At 40.9% G+C, this 21,844-nt stretch overlaps 1 pseudogene; it reads right to left on the reverse strand.

Moving 5' to 3' along the window:
- Window positions 1–2,754: 2,754 nt before the first annotated feature.
- On the reverse strand, window positions 2,755–11,795 carry LOC102995203 (39S ribosomal protein L30, mitochondrial-like; annotated as a pseudogene).
- Between the last annotated feature and the right edge of the window lie 10,049 nt (window positions 11,796–21,844).

The following is a 21,844-nucleotide window of genomic DNA, read 5'->3' on the forward strand; positions in this document are numbered from 1 at the left end:
ATTATGCCTAATTTGCCTTTTTAGAGTACTTCTACATCACTATTTCTCATCTCTCACCTGGACAATTGCAGTATGTCCTCATTGCTAGTCTCCCTGATTCTCCTCTTGCCCTCCTACATTCTATTCTATACATGGATGTCATACTTCCTCTTAAAAATGGAAATTGTACCTATTTAAACCTTTCCATTATACCTAGAATAAAATCTAACGGCTTTGACAAAGTGGGTGGGGCTCACGTCAGCAGCTGTCTCAGCCTCCACTCACATTCCCTTAATCAGCTCTCCAGCTTGTAAGCTAAGTCAGCTGCCTTTTGGTTGGCTTCTACTGAGCCAAGAGTCTTTGCACTTGCTGTTCTTCCCTGACATGTTCTTCCCCAAATCATCACCAGACCTGCCTGTTTCCAGAGGTTCCGGTCTCTGCTTAGATGGCTCCTCCTCAGAAAAGCCGTCTTTGACTATCTTATGTTAAACTCTTCCTCTACATTCCAATGTTCCATTTCATTTGTTTGGTGGTTGCTTTGTTACTACTGTTTATCATTGATCTTCCCTAACTAGAAAATAATTTCCTCAAGAGGAGGATCATTGACTATAGCATTTAGTCTTGAGACCCCATATTTAAAATAGTACTCTTACATATTAGGCTTTCAATAAATGTATTTTGGATTAATAAAGGCCCAGATGATAAGTTGTGATTATTTAATTTTTCCAGAAAACATAAGAAGTAGTTAATTCTATCTACATATTAATGATATGAAGTTGAAAATTCAGTGGGTAACTGGTGCAGGGGCATAAGTTTGGTTATTTATGGAGTCAGATTTATTACAATATGAATTTTGTTTGTTTGCTTTTACTATTCTACCACTCCAATGTTCCCTCTTTTCCTTGAAAGATAACTAGGATTTATATGTGTGGAAATAAGCTTGGAATTGCTCAGATAAGGATAAGAAACATCTAAAATTCATGAAAATGTTTCCCTACCCACAAGAATAAAAGGAATTTATTTAACTGACATTTATATAATGCATATTACATAGAGTTTTTGCACTTAGAAGTAGTAATTCATTTAGCTCGGATAACAAACATATGAGCTTGGTACTACTGTTGTTCCTATTTTGCAGATGCGGAAACTGAGATACAAATTAGTTACATGCTGTCAAGATTCCCTGAGGTGGTCCCAGGCAGTAGTACATGGAAAATGATATATCAGAGATTGTTATTCCAATCAGAAAGATTTTCTTAGTTTAGAAAACACGAAGTTGACTTTGAAGGACTAATAGAAAAGAGGGAACATGTATCAAAATTAGTTTTGTAAAGTGCCATTCAAGTGAAAATCAGTGAGGGGAAACAATTTGTATTTGAACTCAACTTGGTACTCTCTGCAACAAGTATAACGTCTAACTCTCTTTCTTATTTCCAAGCCCAGCGCGCAGAACTGTGATAGTGCAGTGCCACATCAATCCCACAAGCCCAGAGATGAGTCAACTTGTCAACTAAACCAGGTACTAGGCTATGCACCAAGAGAAAGGAAATCATAAGGAAGTCCAGCATAGCACCCACATAAAAGTGAGGCCAATGGCTATATATTGAGGGGCTGATCTAAGCATCATACTCTGAGCCTGTAGGATGGTGAGAGTATTCACATACATGCAGCAATGAAAGAGCATTCTAGAACAGGAAAATGTGTAAGCAAAGACTGGAAAGTGAGGCCATGTGGTATATTTTAGAGGTACGGCCATAATGTGAAAGTTGTAACATGGAAGTTCTAATAGTGTAATGTGAAAGTTGCAGAGAAGTGTCACAAGAGCCAAGATGGGAAAAGTTGTGTAGCTTTACCTGTCATCTAAGGCAGGTCAATTTCACTTAATAAATAAAAGGGAACCAACATTAGTCTACACCTAGTTGACCTTCATGCTCAGATCTTCCTATGCCACATACATAAACGGCACCATTTCACCCTGGTCCCCAGTCTGAACCTTACTTGGCTTTATATTGTGCCAAAACAAGTCATTCAATAGAGCAAAATTCAATAAAATATAACCATCTGCTTTTGTTTAAATATAATATGAACAATTAAATTATACTGGAATTTTCCCTGAATTTCCCTCTTTGGGATAGTCTTTAAGCAACCTATAGACGTGTATAGTGGTTTGATATTATATCATGCCCAGACTATGTTTATATTGGATCAAAATAGACATTAAGGGAGGAAAAAATGTAAAGATCCTAGTGTTTGATGTATCTAATGCAAATACTCCATCTCAGGGTCATAACTTTGTACGTAGGAAACCCTACAATTACTTTTCCTTATACAACCAGTAAGTATAGCGTTAAGGCAGCTGCTTGAACATTTGTCCACCAGGATCTGCAACAGGACATAAAAGGCAGGTCGACATAGACCTTATAGCAAGGGCAGCACATAGATAATGCACAGGGCACGTCATCATCTCAGAAATGGAAATACCATGAAAGCTCTGGACAAACATCTAAACTCAACTAAGACAGCTTTAATATAAGTACATAGTAGATATCTAAGAATGTGATGCTTCATTGTGCTTGCTCTTGGATTACTGTGCTTGATTTGGGGTCACTGGCAAACTGCCACATGCGAAGAAGAGACCCCAGATGTTGAAGGGATCTGGAAAATAGCTTGATTTTTTTTAATGACTAGAATTTAAAACGTATTTTAATGAGAACACTTTCTCACCATCTTTACATAGAAATGACTTGCACTTTTCACTCTGAAGCTGCGAGACCATCAGGACTTCTTTTCTTCGTGGTGCTCAGGGTTCTGAAGCCACCCCCCCATCAGTTCCCTAGTGCTCTTGAGGCACGTGTTGGACATGTCCTCCTCCATTGGGAGAACTCGTGGCAGCTTCAGGGGCTTGATTCTTATCAAATGTTTAACCGCTTTTAGTTTTGCATTCACCAAAGGGGTATTCTTTTGAACTTGAGGAGTATGTGCTTTTCGTAACCCAAGCATCCTTATTAAATCTTTCTCCCAATATGGACGTCTTTTTGTACTTTTTATCCTGGTAACAATATGCAGTTTATGAGGTCGCTGTGGATCGCCACCATATTTTTCATGACCTTCAGGAGAAGGCAGAAAAACTTCATCTGGAATTCTTGACTTCGTAAATCTGTGACAAATATAATCTGTACAAAAAGAGGCTCCACACCTTTTGTCACCATTGACAGTGTGCCTGGGGGGCTCTGAACTATTGAGTGCAAAATCCCTGCCATGAGGGTGGTGACTGTTCTCAAAGATAGTGACTGCTAAATGTCTTTCCACCTGATGGGAAGTAGACTTCCTAGAGGATACTTAGTGTGGAGGAGAGGACATTTGGGTGGGAGATGGTAGAAGTTTTCAAGTAGAAGTGGTTTACGCCAGGGAGTAAAAAAGCATCGCTTCAATTTTTTAAGGAGGACGCTTTGTCAGTTGGAACTCTTCTAGTTTAAATGCAAATTTTGTAACGTAATGAGGTGCGGGGTGAAATTGAAGAAGGAGCTACAAAACTGCTTGGCAGGACATTGGAAATGGTTACATAGGGTTGGACATCCAAGTCAGTCAAATCTTGTGGCTTTGGATTCCAGGTTCTCTTAAGTTCTATACTAGTGCTATGAGGTAGGTCATCTTAAGACCATACTGCTTTAAAACAGCCTCAGAACACTGTACTTCCTGCTGAAAATATCAATAACCTCCTTCAAAGAGACATCTTGATTTTGCTAGATTCTTTTTCAGTGTTTGGCAGCTTGGTAAACTTTTTATTAGTCCCCTTATTGTTTATTTTTGCATTGTTTTGTTTTAAGCACAAAAGGGTGAAGTACTCAACTGTGTGTTTTAAACTTTAGGGCTATATCATGTTAAATCACAGATACCCGGCATGGCTGAGTAAATGTTTACCTTCTAGAGCCAGCCTAAACAAAGAAAAACAACTGTCCCAAATAGTTTCTTTGCAGAATGATAACTAAAGGCTCTCTTTCCTGAAGTCTTAATCTTAATCTTAAATATTTGCTGTCCTAAATTAAGGAAAGTTATGTCTGTAGTCTTATTATCTGTTTTTCTTCATGCTCATCATAAATGCCAAAGGGTGATTCTTCCTAGAAAAATCAGTCTTTTGTGATAACATGCAATGTGTTTTTAATTAATGAAGCTGCTTGATGCTGGCAGACTAGAAGCATCTTATCGTCACATGCTGGGGGAATTCATGCAGGGTCCTGTCTGTGCATGCTGAGCCCTGGAGCCAAAGAAAAATCTCCTGTCATTAACTGCTCTGCTTAACTAGCCTACTTATTAAGGACCAAGCCATCAGTCATGCTGGATAAGCATATCAAGATATAAGGAGACGCCAGAAGCTGATGAAATATTTTGGCGAGAGCAATGACCAGTTTTGTTATAATAACTTGTGGTTCATCTCCAGTGTTCGGGGGAAAAAAGTTATTTGATATTGCTCAATATTCTTGGGCAAAATGTAACTGTCATCTGAACCCAGAGGTAGAAAAGAGAATTTTCGTTTGTTTGTTTTGTTTTGAAGGCGAAAAATGGTCTTTCAATTGGGGGACAGAGGGAGAGCCTTGAGTTGAGTCATTTCTCCTTTTTAATGACCCTAACGCCTGGTACAAGTTACCTGTCCTCTCCAAGACTCTGTTTCCTCCACTGGAAAATGAGGCTGAGAGTGCCCACTTCATGGTGAGTACATGGGATAAAGTGTTGAAGGCACATTGTAGACTATAAGGATAAAGACGCTGTTACTCCTTCTTAAAATTATGATTATTTTAGACTCATAGAAAATTTCACCAAAGTGAGAGCTGGAAATAAACATTTCTAAATATTCATAAAAGGAAAGATATCATTATTCTCACTTTTCAGATTCCCAAATTTCAGGTTTTAGTATGAAAGCCTGATCAACAAAGGCTCCTTTCTTTTTCCCCTGAACGTTGCCAAAATAAAATGTAGGCATGAAATGCGGGGAATTTTTTGATAATGGTGCGGAGAGGTATTTATTGTTTCAGAAAGCACTTCCTGAAAACATTTATAACCATGGTGCCAATAAAATGACGGGCTCATAGATAAGTATACTGGAAGGAAACAAAGACCATTGCAACACATAGTGAAACACCCTGGAATTATTCTTCCTTGTATTCTTAAACATAATTTTTACATTAATATAAAGAGTCAAAATAAAAGTTCCCTTCTGGGCTTACACAATACCCAGCAACTGACCAGTTAGAGTAAAGAGAGTTGAAACTAATTGTTTTTAATTATATGAACATAGCCCAGGTTGACTTATCTCTAAAATGGGATAATTTTATAGGCATTGAACACTCTTTTAATGTTTGAAGGATTAAATTGTTTCTGAATTATAAGCTAATAGAGTGAATATTGAATCTAACACAAGACCTTTATACTATGGAAATCATAAAATAATATAACTGCAGATAATAATATAAGGATGTTATTTTAATAATATAACAATAATAACAACAATATTTACAGCTCATGGAATTTATGAAGATAACTGAGACAAAGTAGATGGAAGAAACTTGGAAAAATGCTAATGGTTAATCTATATTGTTTCTTCTTCTTGAAGTGTTGACTCCCTAGTCTCCATATGACCACACTCTATCCTTCTTTTAAAGCCCAGGTGGAGCCCAATGTCATCCACAGAACCTCCCCTTGCTCCATATTCTCTCTCTTTCCAGTGGGATCTCTCTTGGCATTCACCTTGCAATGGAAAACTCCATGAGGGCTGAATCTTAAATATACTCCCTTTTATATCCCCCAATGTCTTTGAGCAATACTTACATGTGTTCAATGTAGCCCACATGAAATGAATCATATGACAAAAGAGTGGTATCCTTGAGATGCACGGCTGGTTTGTCTTACAGCGTGGGCAAGAGGCAATATTAATGGCTATCCAGTATAGGGAAATTTGATTTGGAGCCCCATCAGGATGCTATTCTTCCTTAATAATGAGTCAGCACACACACACTGGCAGACCAAACAAGAACAGATGGGAGGCTGATCTTTGGTACTATGTAACTGGTAACTATTATTTTGTAGAGTATATTAAAGGAAAATGACTTTCTGATCTAGGATAATAGAGAATTGATAATTCAAAGTAAACTGAAGGAGTAATGTAGATCACACAAAATTCACAGGCGTGAGAAAAGCACAGACTGTTTCAGGTCTGAAGGAAACAGGAGTTGAGATATGACGGAGAATTGGATGGACGGCCAGGTATTGTGTTTAGAGTTGGCTCTGTCCCCACCCCTCCTACCCACAACTCTTAGGGTACATGAGTCTCGGGTGTCATGTGGTGTGCTTTTGAGACCAGAGATAACTTAATAGAGGAGATTGGGGGCTTTAAAAGTCAGAGGACCTCTTACCCAAGAAATCTCAACACAACATGTTCAGGATTGTGTTCCATCCCATCACGCTGAGAATCAGACCCTCTCCTCCCATGCCAGAAGCAGCAATACTGTTATCAAAAACTGTGGTCATTCACACATGATCAGCTATTCCTATAATTCTATGGAAATTAACTCAAGTAACTTCCTCAATCTAACTTCCTGTATCCAAGTAAAAAGAGAAAAATCGAGTCACCAAAAAAGACACTAAATAAAGAAAATAAACTCAACCAGCAAGAAGAAAACAAAATGTTGTGAAATAGTAAGGTAATAATAGGTCAATAAGTATATTAGTAGAAACTTGAAAATATCTCAGTAGAGAGATTCAAGAGGAGATTATAGCTATCCTATAGATAAGCTTCAATGGAAAAAGTATCAGTATTTATAAATATAAACATTATTAATGAAATTAAAAAGACCAAGAAAAGAAAAAAATCTCCAACAGATGTCCCAAATAGTCAGATAAACTTTGTATAAGTTTAATTTAGGAAAACAAATGAAATGAAATGAATAATAAAATAAAATAAGTAATTAAATAAATAATAAAACTAAATGAAATGTTACTTGCAATGAAGATGCTAAAGATTAAAACTGTGTAAGAAAATTTAAGAGATAAGGAATAGCTCTTGGGACACAATCTGGGAGCCTTTAGCCCCAAAGGTACAAATCTAGCTACACTGAGGCTGAGGTTGTAATGTGTAAAGATTATGTGGAGAGAGAGAAAAAGAAAGAGATTTGTGGTTCTGACATTTGCTGATGCACCCCCATCTCATAGGAAAGGCACAGAGTTTTTAAGAGAATTGTTCTATGGAAACACTACCAGCTTGGACTAAACTGGACACAGCAAAATGAAGCCCTTGGACCCCCAAACTACCAGGGGTCATGTGGTGGGAAGGATTCTAAGACAGCTCCTGAGACTCCTGGACACAGGTCTTCCTCCAGCTATCTAATCAAACACAATTCAAGAGACAGCTGTGAGGGGATTTTGCAGATGTGATTAAGCTCTCAAATCAGCTGGCCTTAGGATCGGTCAATTCTCCAGCTGGGCCTGACTTAATCCCATGAGCCCTTTAAGAGTGGGAGAAGAGAGGGACAGCACAGAGATGGGCTCGGCCCGCCCTGGAAGAAAGTGAGTCCCCATGCTGTGAACTGCCTGTGGGGGCCACCTGGGCAAGGACCTTCAGGTGGATTCCAGGAGCTGAGGGCTAGCAGGAAAACTGTGAGATTATCACCTGGTGGTGTCAAAGCCACTAATTTGGGATCGCTTGTTACACAGCAGGAATCAGGCTGAGAAAACTACGCAGCTCTAGAAACTGGTCATTCCTTACGGTAAATGGATTACTCCAGAGCCCAGGGGCTGGAGCCAGTGTTACCGAGTCCAAGCTTGTATTGCTCATGGCACAACAGTCCAATAAATCGGGAAGAGGTGTTGGGACAAGGAATAGCAACTCTATTCGGAAAGCCAGGAGACTGAGAAGGTGGTGGACTAGTGTCCCAAAGAACCATCTTACCTGAGTTAGGATTCAGGCTTCTTTTGTACTAAAAGGGGAGGGGATGTGGCTGGTGGTTACAAACTTCTTGGTGCTGGAATCCTTCATTCTTCCAGCTGTCTGCCTAGGTCAGGTCACGACGCTCCCGTAAACCTCCAAAATGACAAATGTCATTTTATCTCTATATGAATGGAAAAGAGTTATACCTCTAAAGGCCAGACCCTTAAGAATGGGCTATCCTGTATATTTCAGGCTATAGGCAACATTCTTTTCCAAAATATCCAGAGCCAGCATGACTAAGCACAGGCAACAGAGCACGAGGGTTAGAGCTAAAGGAATAGATCCAATATGGAGTTAGGTTTGTTCTTCCCTGTTTCACCGTGAGCCGTGAAGAATTGCCTGGGGGAGCAAACTGTGCAGCACTCAATGGGTCTGAACCCATATGAACCAGTGGCCACAGCGGCCCTCCATTTCTCCCCTTTTCAGCTGGAGAGCCTGCTCCACAGTTGTAAGTTAGATGAGAGAGGGACAGATAAACCTTACTCAAGAAAACTCATGGGGGGCTTCCCTGGTGGCGCAGTGGTTGCGCGTCCGCCTGCCGATGCAGGGGAACCGGGTTCGCGCCCCGGTCCGGGAGGATCCCACATGCCGCGGAGCGGCTGGGCCCGTGAGCCGTGGCCGCTGAGCCTGCGCGTCCGGAGCCTGTGCTCCGCAACGGGAGAGGCCACAACAAAGGGAGGCCCGCATACCACAAAAAAAAAAAAAAAGGAAAAAAAAAAGAAAACTCATGGGACACAGGGATTGTCGGACTTTCATGGAGGACTCACAGGGGTGAATGTATTTTCATGTGGAAGCACGGTATGTGACATGTGGCCAGAGGTCTGGCTATTTTGGTTTTAAACCTGCCTGAAATTCTTCTCTCCATCCTTTCGCCTTGGCCCCAGGCAGCCTTTGTAATTGCCCCACATGGGCATGTCAGAAGTCAGTTAGAGGAGGCCCCAGCTCTCGTGGCTTCTTTCATATTTTCTCTCTCTTTCCTCTATGCAAGAGGCCCCCCCACCTTCACGGTCAAAGACACAGAATAAAGACAAGCTAACTGAGCCAGGACAGCCTTGCCTTTAGGAGCAAAATCAATGGTTGGTAGTTATTTCAAAGAGAAATCCAAGACAGAGCAATTAAACAACTGACCAGTCACCTAAGAGGATTTCCAGAAGGGTAGAGCAATGACATTGAAGGGGAGGATGTGGTTTTAAAAAATCCAGAGTGGGATTCAAGCCTTTCCATTGAAATGGCCTTCTAAGTATTAACAGAGCATCAGGGAACAAGAGGTTGAGATGCATTCTGGTGAGATTGCTGGGCTGGGGGCTGGGGAATAGGGTGGAGTAGAGAGAATGCACTTGCCTCACAGCGCCTGGGGAGGAGGGCTCTGTAACTCTTTCCTTTCCCTGCAATTCCTACTCCTAACATGCTTGAGTAGGTTTTGTTTTCTGAAACACCCCCTTCATTGATTACTTGGCTAGGATTCCTTTGTGGCAAGTTCCTCTGAACCTTCACTCATAATTATAAAATAAAGGCTGAATAACTGGTTAAAAAAATAGACAAGAAAGAAATAAATAAGCGGATGAAATGTTTTCCGCCTCACTGAAGCTGCCCAGGTACGACCATCTGGTTTTCTGAGGAAATGCTGGGGAATGGTCTCTGCCTGGACCCCAGGGGATGGGCAGGGCCAAATCCTTTCTGTACTTCACCTGCCTCTTCACCACCCCCGCAGCTCTCCCAAGGGCCTAAGTCTAGAGTGGACAGAGCCACTCAGCCTTCTCCCGCATCCAGTGGTGTCAGAGGGGTCACTGGCCTCTCCCTTTATTCCATTTCCTAATTCCCTATCGCAGGTCTGCAGTAAAGCTACAACGGACATAGGCAAATCTAACTCCTAAAATTCTATTTAGAGACAGGATATCTTCTCTCTTTCTCTTGAACAATGCTTGAATTTCGAAACCTTTGCCTCACTAAAGTGGTAGAAATAGAAATAGGTCGTGATGGTCTACAAACAAGAGATCACTAAACTAAAAGTGCATTAAACAATAAAAAGCCTTTGTTATTTCCTTTAACAAGAAATGAGGAGCACGAATGGCTGTGAATTCAGAGCTCAACCATGCCATGGAGATGCAGGCACAATCCTTTACAGGCACAATTTCACGCTCCGGCTTGTTCCCTCCTTGTGGCAACATGGCCACCTGGACTTCCTCATGGGACTTCCACCCAACAACCAGCAAAGGGAGACCCTTTCTGGTGAGGCGGAGGAGAGTCCTTCCCAGACCCCCAGCACAGATGCCCCGGAGACCCTTGCAAGGACTCAGGCGCCCTGCTCTAGCTCTTCCAGAAGAGACTGGGGTGAGGAGTAGCTGTGGGGTGTCTGCTCAAAGATCAAGAAATTCTCAGCAGTGCCCACCTTCTCCTTCCCCAAAGGGACAGCCCTCAGGGGAGAAGGAAGAAATCAAGATACAAGAGCTCAACGTTTTCAGATCAGCATCTTTGAGCTCTGCAATGGGCAAGTGTGTGCCACTGTATGACCTGCTTGTTCCGTGGGGTGACCAGCACTTCGTGCCCATTTCAGGAGAGGTTGGTAAGCAACATCCAGCCCTGCCAAGCTCGGGGCGTAGGCAGTGGCAGACTCCCCAGCAAAGGGAAGGGGCAGAGCCAGGAGTCTGTGCTAGAAGATCACCTGACTCAGACCAGGCTCCTCAGAGGCTGACTGAACTTGGTCACAAAGTGGTCTCTCACCAGGATGCTCTGTGTTTCATAGAAAACCATACGCAATTTTTATAAAAGGAATAAACAAATAGCGCTCAAAAAGATTATGTTTATATGGAAATTTTCAGAACTGCTAGAGTGTGTGAAGTTGTCCCATGGTGAATGTGTATGTAAGAAATGAAATCCATGTATGTAAGCAATGAAAACAAATGAAAAAAATAAAACAAATGACCACAAAATCCTGTGCAACCTCAAAGCTTTGATGAATTCTTGGAGGTTAGCAAATGCCCAAGGTAGAAAGACACAAATATTTGTATTTTCCCTGAACTCATGAGTAATGAAACAACTATTTTGCCTTACACAGCAGTGTTTGTGTCTTGTTCTTTGTCCTGGGAGCTGCCACCCCTCACACACCAGGCTCTCCTTCCATCCTTACCTTGTAGCTGTGTGACTTGAGGAAATTCATCCTACCTTTTCCGGTCTGTGTTCTTCTCTGCTAAATGAACAAGATGGTCACGAACCCAAGGGGTATTCAGTAAAGTGAAGGTGAAGGCTTTGTATCCTCGACAGACGGTAACTACAAAATGTACCCAAATGCCCTCGGCAGGTAGTCCAAGCTTTGTGTGTGTTAGATCTCCTTTGTCCATCTCTCAACAGAATCTATCATTTTTAAAAATTATGATCCCCCCTTGTAGCTGAACTCACTCCTTAGGTTTTTCCTTCTCTCCTCCGGTCATCTACCTTCTCCTCTGCCTCATCCATGGCATATCTGTGCCAGCACGGTGGTGCCAGTGGGTCCCACAGGGCAGGAGGAGGGCAGCAAAGTGGATCTTGAGAACCTGTTGGTTCAAAAAGGACCTCCCCCAGCCACAGCCGGGTTCTGGCCTCGGGACTGGACTTTGGCAGTGACCTTCTGTCTGTTCACTCCCTCCTGCAGACAATACCCACTCTCTCCTGGCCACTGCTGTCCTGACCAAGTTCCATGTCCCTCTACCAGTGCATACCTGCTGTGCAGGCTGCCGCAGGTCACACTGAGTGGCATGTGGGCCCCGCAGGCAGCACCTTGCCGGCCCTCCCTGGCCTCACCAATCACCAGATGTTTCCAAGTCATTTTAGCCCCAATGCTGAGGTCAGTTTTCAATGCCATTTCTCATCTTAGAGTTATGTGGCTTCCTGTGCTTTTCCACTTCTCTGGCCCTTTTAACTACTTATATGTTTCCTATCCGTTTTTATAAAGCTCATATAAAATTACGAATAATAGAGGTTAGAGTATTAAAGGTATTATAATGTTATTATAATAATTTATGCAAGTTGCCTTAGCAGTACATCTTCTCAGGCAGCGTATGAAGAAACAAAAATGAAGAAAAATTACGAAATGTAAGAGGTGAGGGAATTTTGTGTAAGTTTTCCTTAACATCCAGAGACGATTCATATTTGAACTAAAATGCATCTATGTCTTAAAATCTTTTCAGAAGATAATTATCATACAAATTTGCATTGATATAACTGTGCGTCGCCGCACGCTCGAGGATCAACCAAACAGCTCTCCGCAAAACTTACTATGGTAAAGTGAAATTGCATGAATGTTGTGTACGCAACATTAAAAACAAAGAATGGCAGTAACTGAAAGTAACAAGACACGGAAAAGATGCCTTGATTACAGAGCATCTATTCTAAAAAGCACAAGCAATTTGACTGTCCACTGAACTCGCACAGCAGGGATTCTGAAATTGGCTGTGTGTTCAATTCAAGTCGACCCATTAGCAAGCTTCCTCAAGTGGTTAATACACCCTAGGAGACTGTTGGTTTCAGTTTACAATAACTTCTAACTATGTAGTAGATGTCCATTAATAGCCCATAGTCCAATGAAAATGTACTGAACTCTGCATCTTTTGCCTGTGATAATTCATCAAGAATATGTTTGTGGGAGTCATTGGCTCATTGAAGGGACCTTTACACTTGGCACCTCATAATTTAAGACTTACTGCCCTGAGCTTTCTAAACGTGCAGGCAATCTATGATGACCCCTTAGTTAGTTAGAATCAGGAGAAATACGAAAAGTCCGTCTGAAATTGCTGTTGGCTTGAATGTCTTCAGAGCTGCCGTAGGAGTGTAAACAGCACCTGCTCAGCGAGTCGTGTTGATGCGTTACTCACATTCTGCTTCAGGAAAGACATATTCAGGTAAAAGTTGAAGTAAAAATAAAGAACAAGCCTTGGTCAAGATTCGCAGCATCTCATGGAGTGGAGGCAGCCGTGCAGAGATTGAGAACCACGGGTTTATACGTTGACACCGGCAACTAGTGTTTGGTGGGTGCAGGGACAGAGCAGGCGGTGACCAGCTTGCTGCGTGGACAAGGGCTCCTGTCCCCCTTTTCTACCCCATCCCAGGGAGAGGGGTGACAGTGAGGTGCCAGCCTCCTGGGGTGGTAATGATTCTGGCACCAATTCTGATGTGTGGGGTCTTCCCCACACCAAGAAATTCTGTGACATTAGCTGGAGGTCCTACAATTAACTCAGCCTGACATTGGACCTGGAGACAGCATCAGACCCCCCCAGGCTACGGGCTTAGTCTCACCAACTTGGAAGCCTCTGAATCCCATTATTTGGGGGTTTTATGGAGGCTTCAATACTTACACATGATTGATTAAATCATTGGTCACTGGTGATAGACTCATCGCCAGCCCTCTCCCCTTCCTGGGAAGGCAGGGGGTTGGGACTAAAAGTTCCAACCCTCTAATCACTCGGTTTGTGTCCCTGGCAACCAGCCCCCATCTCCAGGTGGGGTCCAAAAGCCACCTAATTAACACAAGAGACACCTTTATGCTCTCACTACTTTCCAAGCATTTTAGAAGCTCTGTGCCAGAAACAGGGATGAAGACAAAATATAATATATACTTATTATTTTAAATCACCATGTCACAGGAGGATAGTGACCCCCGCCCATAAAGGACAACACATGTCTTCATCAGCCGCTTCCAACAAAGTCAAACTAGAAGGGTTTCCAGATAATTCTCCTGGAGTCAGGGGTCCCTATAATGAAGCATCTCCCTCCTTGGGTAGAGCTCAGTTGAGGGGATGACTGGTTTGCCACCTGCTATGCCCCTACCCAGCAGGTAAAAGGCGCACCGGACAGATGGTGTGGTGGAGAGAAGGGACAGAGTTCAACGGTCAGATTGCCCAGTCTGACATCTTCCAAAGAAGGTGGCCAGCCTGGAGTGCCTGGCCATATCTCAGCTGGGGGGCTAGCCACCAAAGGAGGGGTAGGAGTGCGTGCAGGGAGGTGGGGGGGTAGTGGTCACAGTGAGATACCGGTGAGAGCTGCGTGGAGTGAAGGAAGCCAGTAAGGGCCAGGAACTAGAGAGTGGAGAGATCCCAGAGGAACCCAGAGAGCTGTGTCCCACCTAGCACCTGCACAGCCAGACAATATGGCAGAGGACCAAGGCCCCAGAGAGGACATCAGCAGGGAGTGGACATGCAAGATGGTCACTCCCTGCCCTCTTCCTGTCTCTAGCTCTGTGGAACTTCATCCAGAGAAGGGAAAGAGTGAGGAATTACACAGAAGCAGGCATTCCACGCCCCGCCCCACGGTAGGCACAGACACGCAAGATAGTTGGTAGTAGTCAAGGGCAGGCCTTCAAAAGGCTCCTGGTGAGTCTCGCCATGAATGAGGGAGGGGAGCATTCTAAATCAGTGTGCCTTTAAAGTTTTAAGCTGGAGCAACTTTTGATACTAATGTTTTTATTAAGACGATAATAGTGTCACAAACCCCCATGTACCCAACACCCAGCTTCACGCTATTCAGCCATGCTTTATCTTTACCCCACCCATCTCTCCCTTGCATTATTTTGAAGCAAATCCCAGATAGTGTATCATTTCATCAGTTATATATTCACTAAGTATCTTGAAAAGACTGGGATCCTTCTTTTACCATTACCACAGTATTATTTTCACACCTGAAATGCTACTTCCTTATTATCATCAGATTTTCGTTCAGTGTTCAACTTTCACCAGTTTAGAAAAACTTTTAAGAAATAATACGTGAGGTTAAGGGCTCTGAACAGGAAGCCTTAAGCCTGAGTTGAAAGCTGCAGAAAGATTGGGCGAAATGAAAATCAGGCCACCAAATTTTCTTTAAAAATCTATAATTCAACCTTGTTTGTATTTTAAAATTTTTATTCCGCCTATTTTCAAAGGTATTCAGGTGGCTCAACAGATACTGTGATGGATTAAAAATTATAAAATGTTATGATGTCAGTTTATTTGATACATTTTTTTTTATAATTAGAGTATTCAAAATTATAACTCCCCCAAAACTCTTGACTCAATTTGAAAAACTAAGAAAATATCTGTGTTATTCAGCTAGGGCTGCCATAACAAAGTACCACATACTGGGGGCCCTAAACAACAGAAATTTATTTTCTCACAGCTCTGGAGTCTGGACATGCCAGATCAAGGTGCTAGTATGGTTGAGTTCTGGTGAGGGCTCGCTTCCTGCCTTACAGATGACTGTTTTTCACTGTGTCCTCATGTGGTAGACAGAGACAGAGAGGGAGAGAGAGAGAACTCTGGTGTCTCTTCCTCTTCTTTTGAGGACACTAATCCCATCAAACTGACCCCCCCATCAGCTCATTTAACCCTAATTACCTCCCCAAAGACCCAGTCTCCAAATACAGTCATGCTGGGGGTGTGGGTCTTAGGACTTCATCATATGAATTTTGGAATTCATTCTATAACACCATGCAAAAGGGTGATAACATTTATCTTGTCTGTCAAATATTCTCTCAGATAAGGGCCATAACTAGTAGAAGGAACTCCAATATTCCCATAATTATTAATGATCATGGCACAATACAAAAAATGATTCCATCTTTGTATCTGTATAATCTGCTTCATTTCAAAAATATATTTCAATATAACAAGAAATTAAATAGTTAATAAAACTCAGGACAAGGTAAAAATTAAAAATGGGGAAATTATATGAAGTCGATATAATTTTCTATAACAACAGAAAGTGCGCGCATTGTACTAGGGTCACACAACGGTGAAAGAGGCCACCAATTTGTTTCAGAGTTTTCTGAAAGGAAAACAAGGGTGAGTTAAGAATCTCCTTTTTTCATTAAAAAAATGGTTGTTCAGCATAAGCACAGACCCAAAAAGAAATTTTTCCAATATTGCAAGGAGGGACTGTATGTTATGATAAACTACACCGTCAAAACCCCCTGCCCACAGATGAATGAATGGATAAAGAAGATGTGGCACATATATACAATGGAATATTACTCAGCCATAAAAAGGCACGAAACTGAGTTATTTGTAGTGAGGTGGATGGACCTGGAGTCTGTCATACAGAGTGAAGTAAGTCAGAAGGAGAAAATCAAATACCGTATGCTAACATATATATATGGAATCTAAGAAAAAAAAATGTCATGAAGAGCCTAGGGGTAGGACGGGAATAAAACACAGACCTACTAGAGCATGGCCTTGAGGATATGGGGAGGGGGAAGGATAAGCTGGGACAAAGTGAGAGAGTGGCATGGACATATAGACACTAGCAAATGTAAAATAGATAGCTAGTGGGAAGCAGCCGCATAGCACAGGGAGATCAGCTCGGTGCTCTGTGACCACCTAGAGGGGTGGGATAGGGAGGGTGGGAGGGAGGGAGACACAAGAGGGAAGAGATATGGGAACATATGTATATGTATAACGGATTCACTTTGTTGTAAAGCAGAAACTAACACACCATTGTAAAGCAATTATACTCCAATAAAGATGTTAAAAAAAAAACACAAAAAACCCTGCCCTTAAAGTGACACTGTTAGAATAACATAAATAACAGTCATTTAATCCAAGCAGCCCGTTACCACTAGCAACCATTAGCAAATGTTCACGTCTCCCTTGAGAAAGAAATTCTAAGTTGAAAATGAATCACAGTTCTAGGTCTGAGTAAAAAATTATTGGATACTGACTAGTACTAAGCACTCCTCTAAACATTTTGTATAGATTATTTCATTTACAGCAACTCTGAAGAGGCGGATACTACTGTTATCCTAAATGAGCAGGTGCTAGAGCCCATTGGACTTGTAATGGTTAATAGTCCAAAACCACAGACAAAATAAGGAGACAAGCCCCTCTTGGAAGCTAATCTGTTCACTGTGGCCTCCACTTATGTTTCACTACATCATAGATTGTGCTGCATCAGAAACTCAAAAAATTGGAAATATTTGTGGTAAAATCATTTTTATAAACATTTTTTGATAGAGTACAGTGGACCCTTGAACAACACAGAGGATAGGGGCACTGACCCCCCCGCCACCGCCATGCAGTCCAACGTCCATGTATAACTTTTGACTCCCCCCAGAATTTAACTACTTATAGCCTACAGTTCACAGGGAGCCTTACTGATAACAAATAGTCAATTAACGCATATTTTGTGTATTATATATTGTATTCTTACAATAAAGTAAGCTAGAGAAAAGAAAATGTTATTAAGAAAATCATTAAGGAAGAGAAAATACATTTATGGTACTGTAGTGTATTTATCATTACCGTAAGCTTACATTGCCTGTTTACAAAATGAATCGTCTTGTCTGTCCATACCTACATCAGCAACGTCTTATGTGATACAAACCACTGTAGATGTTATACATATTACTAACAATAGACATAAAAAAGAAAATGATAATGTGAAAAAGTTCATATTTATTTATAGGTATATTGATTCATGACTTGATAGCTAAGAAGTAGCAGTATGATTGCTTCACGGTAACTTTGCCTATACACTAATGACTGGCTCGTTATAGAAGTTTTATGGCATAAGTATTATAGTCATATTCATAATATAGTATTGGAAACATTGTTACTTTTTTTAAAAGAAACACCTGTGATTATAGGCTGGTGAGCATTTCTCCAATGATGAGAGAGGCATACTGTACAGTAATGTAATTCCTTGAAACAAAGTTATAAAACAGTAAGAAAACTAACACATTAGCAATTTCATATTAAATATCACTCACCTTATGCCTATGTAATGATAAACTAGTATCTACATCTATCTTATGCATTCATGACATACCTTTCCTTAACTTTTTAGATATTTCTAGGCTACAAGGATTGTCTGTGAGATTTTTTTGAGTTGTCATAAATCTCCAGAGATTTTTCCAATATATTTACTGAAAAAAATCTGTGTGTATGTAGACCCCAGCAGTTCAAATCCATATTGTTTAAGGGTCAACTGTATATAGAAAAAAGCGTAGTTTTATAAGTTATGCTCAGAGGAAACAAATTTCTTCTTTGTCCCTTTTGGTTTTATTGAATTAAACCAGAAGACGGATGACGTTGTAAGGTCATGTTTGATCTTCCTTGCAATGTCAGGTTTGGGCACATCTGTGCATGTGATTGTTCATGGGAAGAATGAACTTTCCAGAATAATACACATCTCAAATGGCTCACTGTCTCCTGGGAGTGAAGGAACAAGTGTGGAATTCTTCCCTGAAGAGGTTTGATTCCGGTGGAATTTCAGCTATTGCCATGGGGTGTCATTGTAACTTACACACTCTACCAGGGGTGACCAAATACTAGTATTAATGGACTACCTGCTCATTGTAATATTGAAATTATCTCTGGTTTTGTCCCTACATTCAGTCCTCCCATCCCCAATTAGACGGTGACTGGGAGCTTTCTTTTTTCAAAAAACTATTTTTCCAGCTTTATTGAGATAGAATTGACATATAACATTGTGCAAGTTTAAGGATTTAATCCATTTATATCTTGCAAAATTGTCACCATCGTAGCATTAGCTAACACCTCCAGCCCCTCACATAACTACCATTTCTTTTTTTTGTGGTGAGAACATTTAAGATCTACTCTATTGGCAGCTTCAAGTATATAATACAATGTTATTAGCTATAACCACCATGCTATGCTGTGCCTATAGATCCCCAGAACTTATTCATCTTATATCTGAAACTTTGTACCCTTTGACCAGCATCTCCCCATTTCACCCATTTCCCCAGCACCTGGCAACCAATCACTCTGCTTTCTGTTTCCCCGAGCCTGGCTTTTTTATCATACAGTGTTTGTCCATCTGACATTTCACTTGGCACAATGCCCTCCAGGTTCATCCAAGCTGTTGCAAGTAGCAGGATTTCCTTCTTTCTCATGGTTGCGGCCTTTCTGGAACAGGAATGGATCTTCTCTTCTTTGTGTCTCCCATGACTGGCTCAGGCTCAGCTTGTGAATCTGCTCTATAACTCTTTGTAGAGCTTAACCAAACCAAGGAAGATTTATATGTCAGGCTCTATGTTATCACCTTACATAACATCACCTCATTTTAATTCTCATCAAACTTTCTGAAGGAGGCATTGTTAGCCACAATGTACAGATAAAAGTGTGAGCACCGGTCGTATACCACATAGCTAATAAAAAAGCAGAACATAGATGCTAATTTATGCCCATCTGGTTCAAAATCCCAATTCTGTATATAATAGTTCAGTGTTTTCTAGAAGAAAGGAAATTAATTTTAGCTCAGTAGTTATATTCTTAATATAAATTTAGCAAATCTCATATATAAAAGATATTCTAAAAGTTTGGTTTAAATAAAAACTAAAAATATTCCTTCCTCATTCACTGTGCATGACATGACAGCAGACAGCACAGAGATGAACCAACTGAAGCACTTGCTATGAGAGGTGGTGAGGGTACAATAATTACTCATGACGTGGGAGACAACAGTGTATGAAACTGTTGTTGGGCCGCTGACAAGTAGATACTGTGGGGAAACGACAGCTGTAGAAGGGCTCACCTCACCTTCCAGAGGACAGAAGTGCTTTGGGAAAGGGCAGGGAAGCTTGAGTGGTGATGAGGAGAATGTTAATTCTCTTTAAGTGGTTTAAGACAAATGAAGTTGAAAGAATAAGGAAATGAAAGAAGTATTACATTATTGACAGAAAAATATCATAGTATAAGGAGGGTTTACAATATTTTCAAGCGCTACTTCTATACCTTGCTGAATGTGGTCATCATGATGTGTGTAAGAGGCTGGGTTGTACCCCCGCAACGTCATATGTTGAAACCCTAACCCTAGTATCTCAGAATGTGACTCTTTGTGGAGATGGGCGTCTTTAAATAGGTGGCATTAGGGCCTTAGCATAGGCCCTAACCTGACCTGACTGGTGTTCTTATAAGAGGACAATCTGGACATACAGAGAGACACCAGGGGATGTGTATACAGCAGAAAGGCCAGCAGAAAGTGAGGACACAGGGAGAAGACGGTCATCTGCACACCAAGGAGAGAGGCCTCAGGAGACACCAAACCTGCCCACACCTTCATCTTGGTCTTCCAGCCTCCAGGATCAGAGAAAATAAATGTCTGTTGTTTGAGCCCCCAGAACTGTGAGAAAATTAATTTCTGTTGTTTAAGCCATCTGGTCCGTGGCATTTTGTTTGGGCAGCCTGCAAACTAAAACAGTACGAAGTGAGGAGTGATGCTGAAACTGTGAAGAAAATGTGGCCAGTGAGGTGTCAGCACGGTAGAGGGGAAAGAAAATGAGCTTTATTCCTGGTATAGATGGATGTGCTCCAGAGCTCCTTCCTGTACTGGCTGTGAAACTTTCAAAGAGCCACACTATAGTCATGAAAATACATTTTCTTAGTCACACCTTAAAATTCCCAGTAAGCGCAACTTCTGTCTTACCTCAATTTCAAGTAAACCATTCTCCAGTCACCGCTTCAAAAGTCCCAGCTTATTTCCTCCAGTTCTCCGATCCCAATAAACTGCCCCATGACCCATGAATTCTACAACTCACGTTCCTCACTCTTTTCATGTCCACTCACCTGTCTTTACCCTGCCTAGTTCTCTGGTCAATCATGGGAATCAAGTGCTTGGCTACACCCTCGACCTCCCTTCTCTTCTTGCTTCATATACTCATTTGGCAAAATCCCAGTGTCATTAAATACAACTCTAAGCATCCATATGAAGGAATGTGGCTGGAAAAAGAATACCAAGATGCTGATAAGGGTGAAAGATAAAAATAACATGGGAGAAGCGAATAGAAAGAGCTGGTGGTCAGTGGAACGTTGTGATTATCTGTTATGTTTATAATCCGATTCCCTCCACCAGAACAGAAGGCACATGAGAAAAATGGAGGCTGACAGTTTTATTCACTGTTGTTTCCCGAATAGAACACTAACTTATATTTATAAAACACTCAATCAGCAACAGCAGAACACACATTCTTTTTGAGAGTCCATGGGACTTTCACCAATATAGACCATGGTCTGAATCACACAGTAAATCTCAGCATATTTTAAAGCATACAATGTATGCTTTATGAACAAAATGAAATTAAATTAGAAATCAATATCCAAAAGATATTTGGATATTCACCAAGTATTTGGATATTAAATAACAGACTTATAATTAAGCCTTGGATCCAAGAAGGAATCGAAAGGAAAATTATAAAATATCTTAGCCTGAATGAAAATGAAAGCACAACATATCAAAATTTGTAAAATGCCACTATCGCAATAGGAAGAATTTAGGAAGACTTTACAACACTAAAAACCCATATTATAAAAGATAGATATTACAAATCCACTGCCTCATCTTTTATCTTAAGAAACTAGAAAAAAAGAAAGCAAACGATACACAAAGTAAGCAAAAGAAAAGAAAAGAAAGGTAAGGGTGTATATCAGTAACACGAAAAGTAGAACAATAGTAGAGAAAAATCAATGAAACCAAGAGTTGGTTTGTTAAGAAACTTAACCAAATTGATCAACCTTTCTCTAGAATGATCAGGAAAAAAATAAGGAAGACACAAATTACCAATATCAAGAATGAGAGAGGTGACATCATACAGGTTCTACAGATGTTAAAAGGATATCAGGGAAGGTTACGAACAACTTTATATCAGTAAATCAATAATTTAGAGGAAATTGACAAATTTCTTGAAAGATACGATCTACTGAAGCTCACTCCAAAAAAGAATGAAGAACCTGAATAGCCTTATACCTACTTAAGAAATTGTATTTGTAGTTACAAACCTACCCACAAAGAAAATTGCAGGCCCAGATGACTTCACTGGTGAATTCCTCTAAATGTTCAAGGAAGAAATAATACCAGTTCTACCAAAACCTTTTCAGAAAATTGAGCTGGGGAGAATGTTTTCCACAAACATTTTTTCACAGAAAAAGAAAA

Source organism: Physeter macrocephalus, chromosome 5 (genome assembly GCF_002837175.3).
Source record: "Physeter macrocephalus isolate SW-GA chromosome 5, ASM283717v5, whole genome shotgun sequence".
In the NCBI taxonomy this organism is placed as follows: Eukaryota; Metazoa; Chordata; class Mammalia; order Artiodactyla; family Physeteridae; genus Physeter; species Physeter macrocephalus.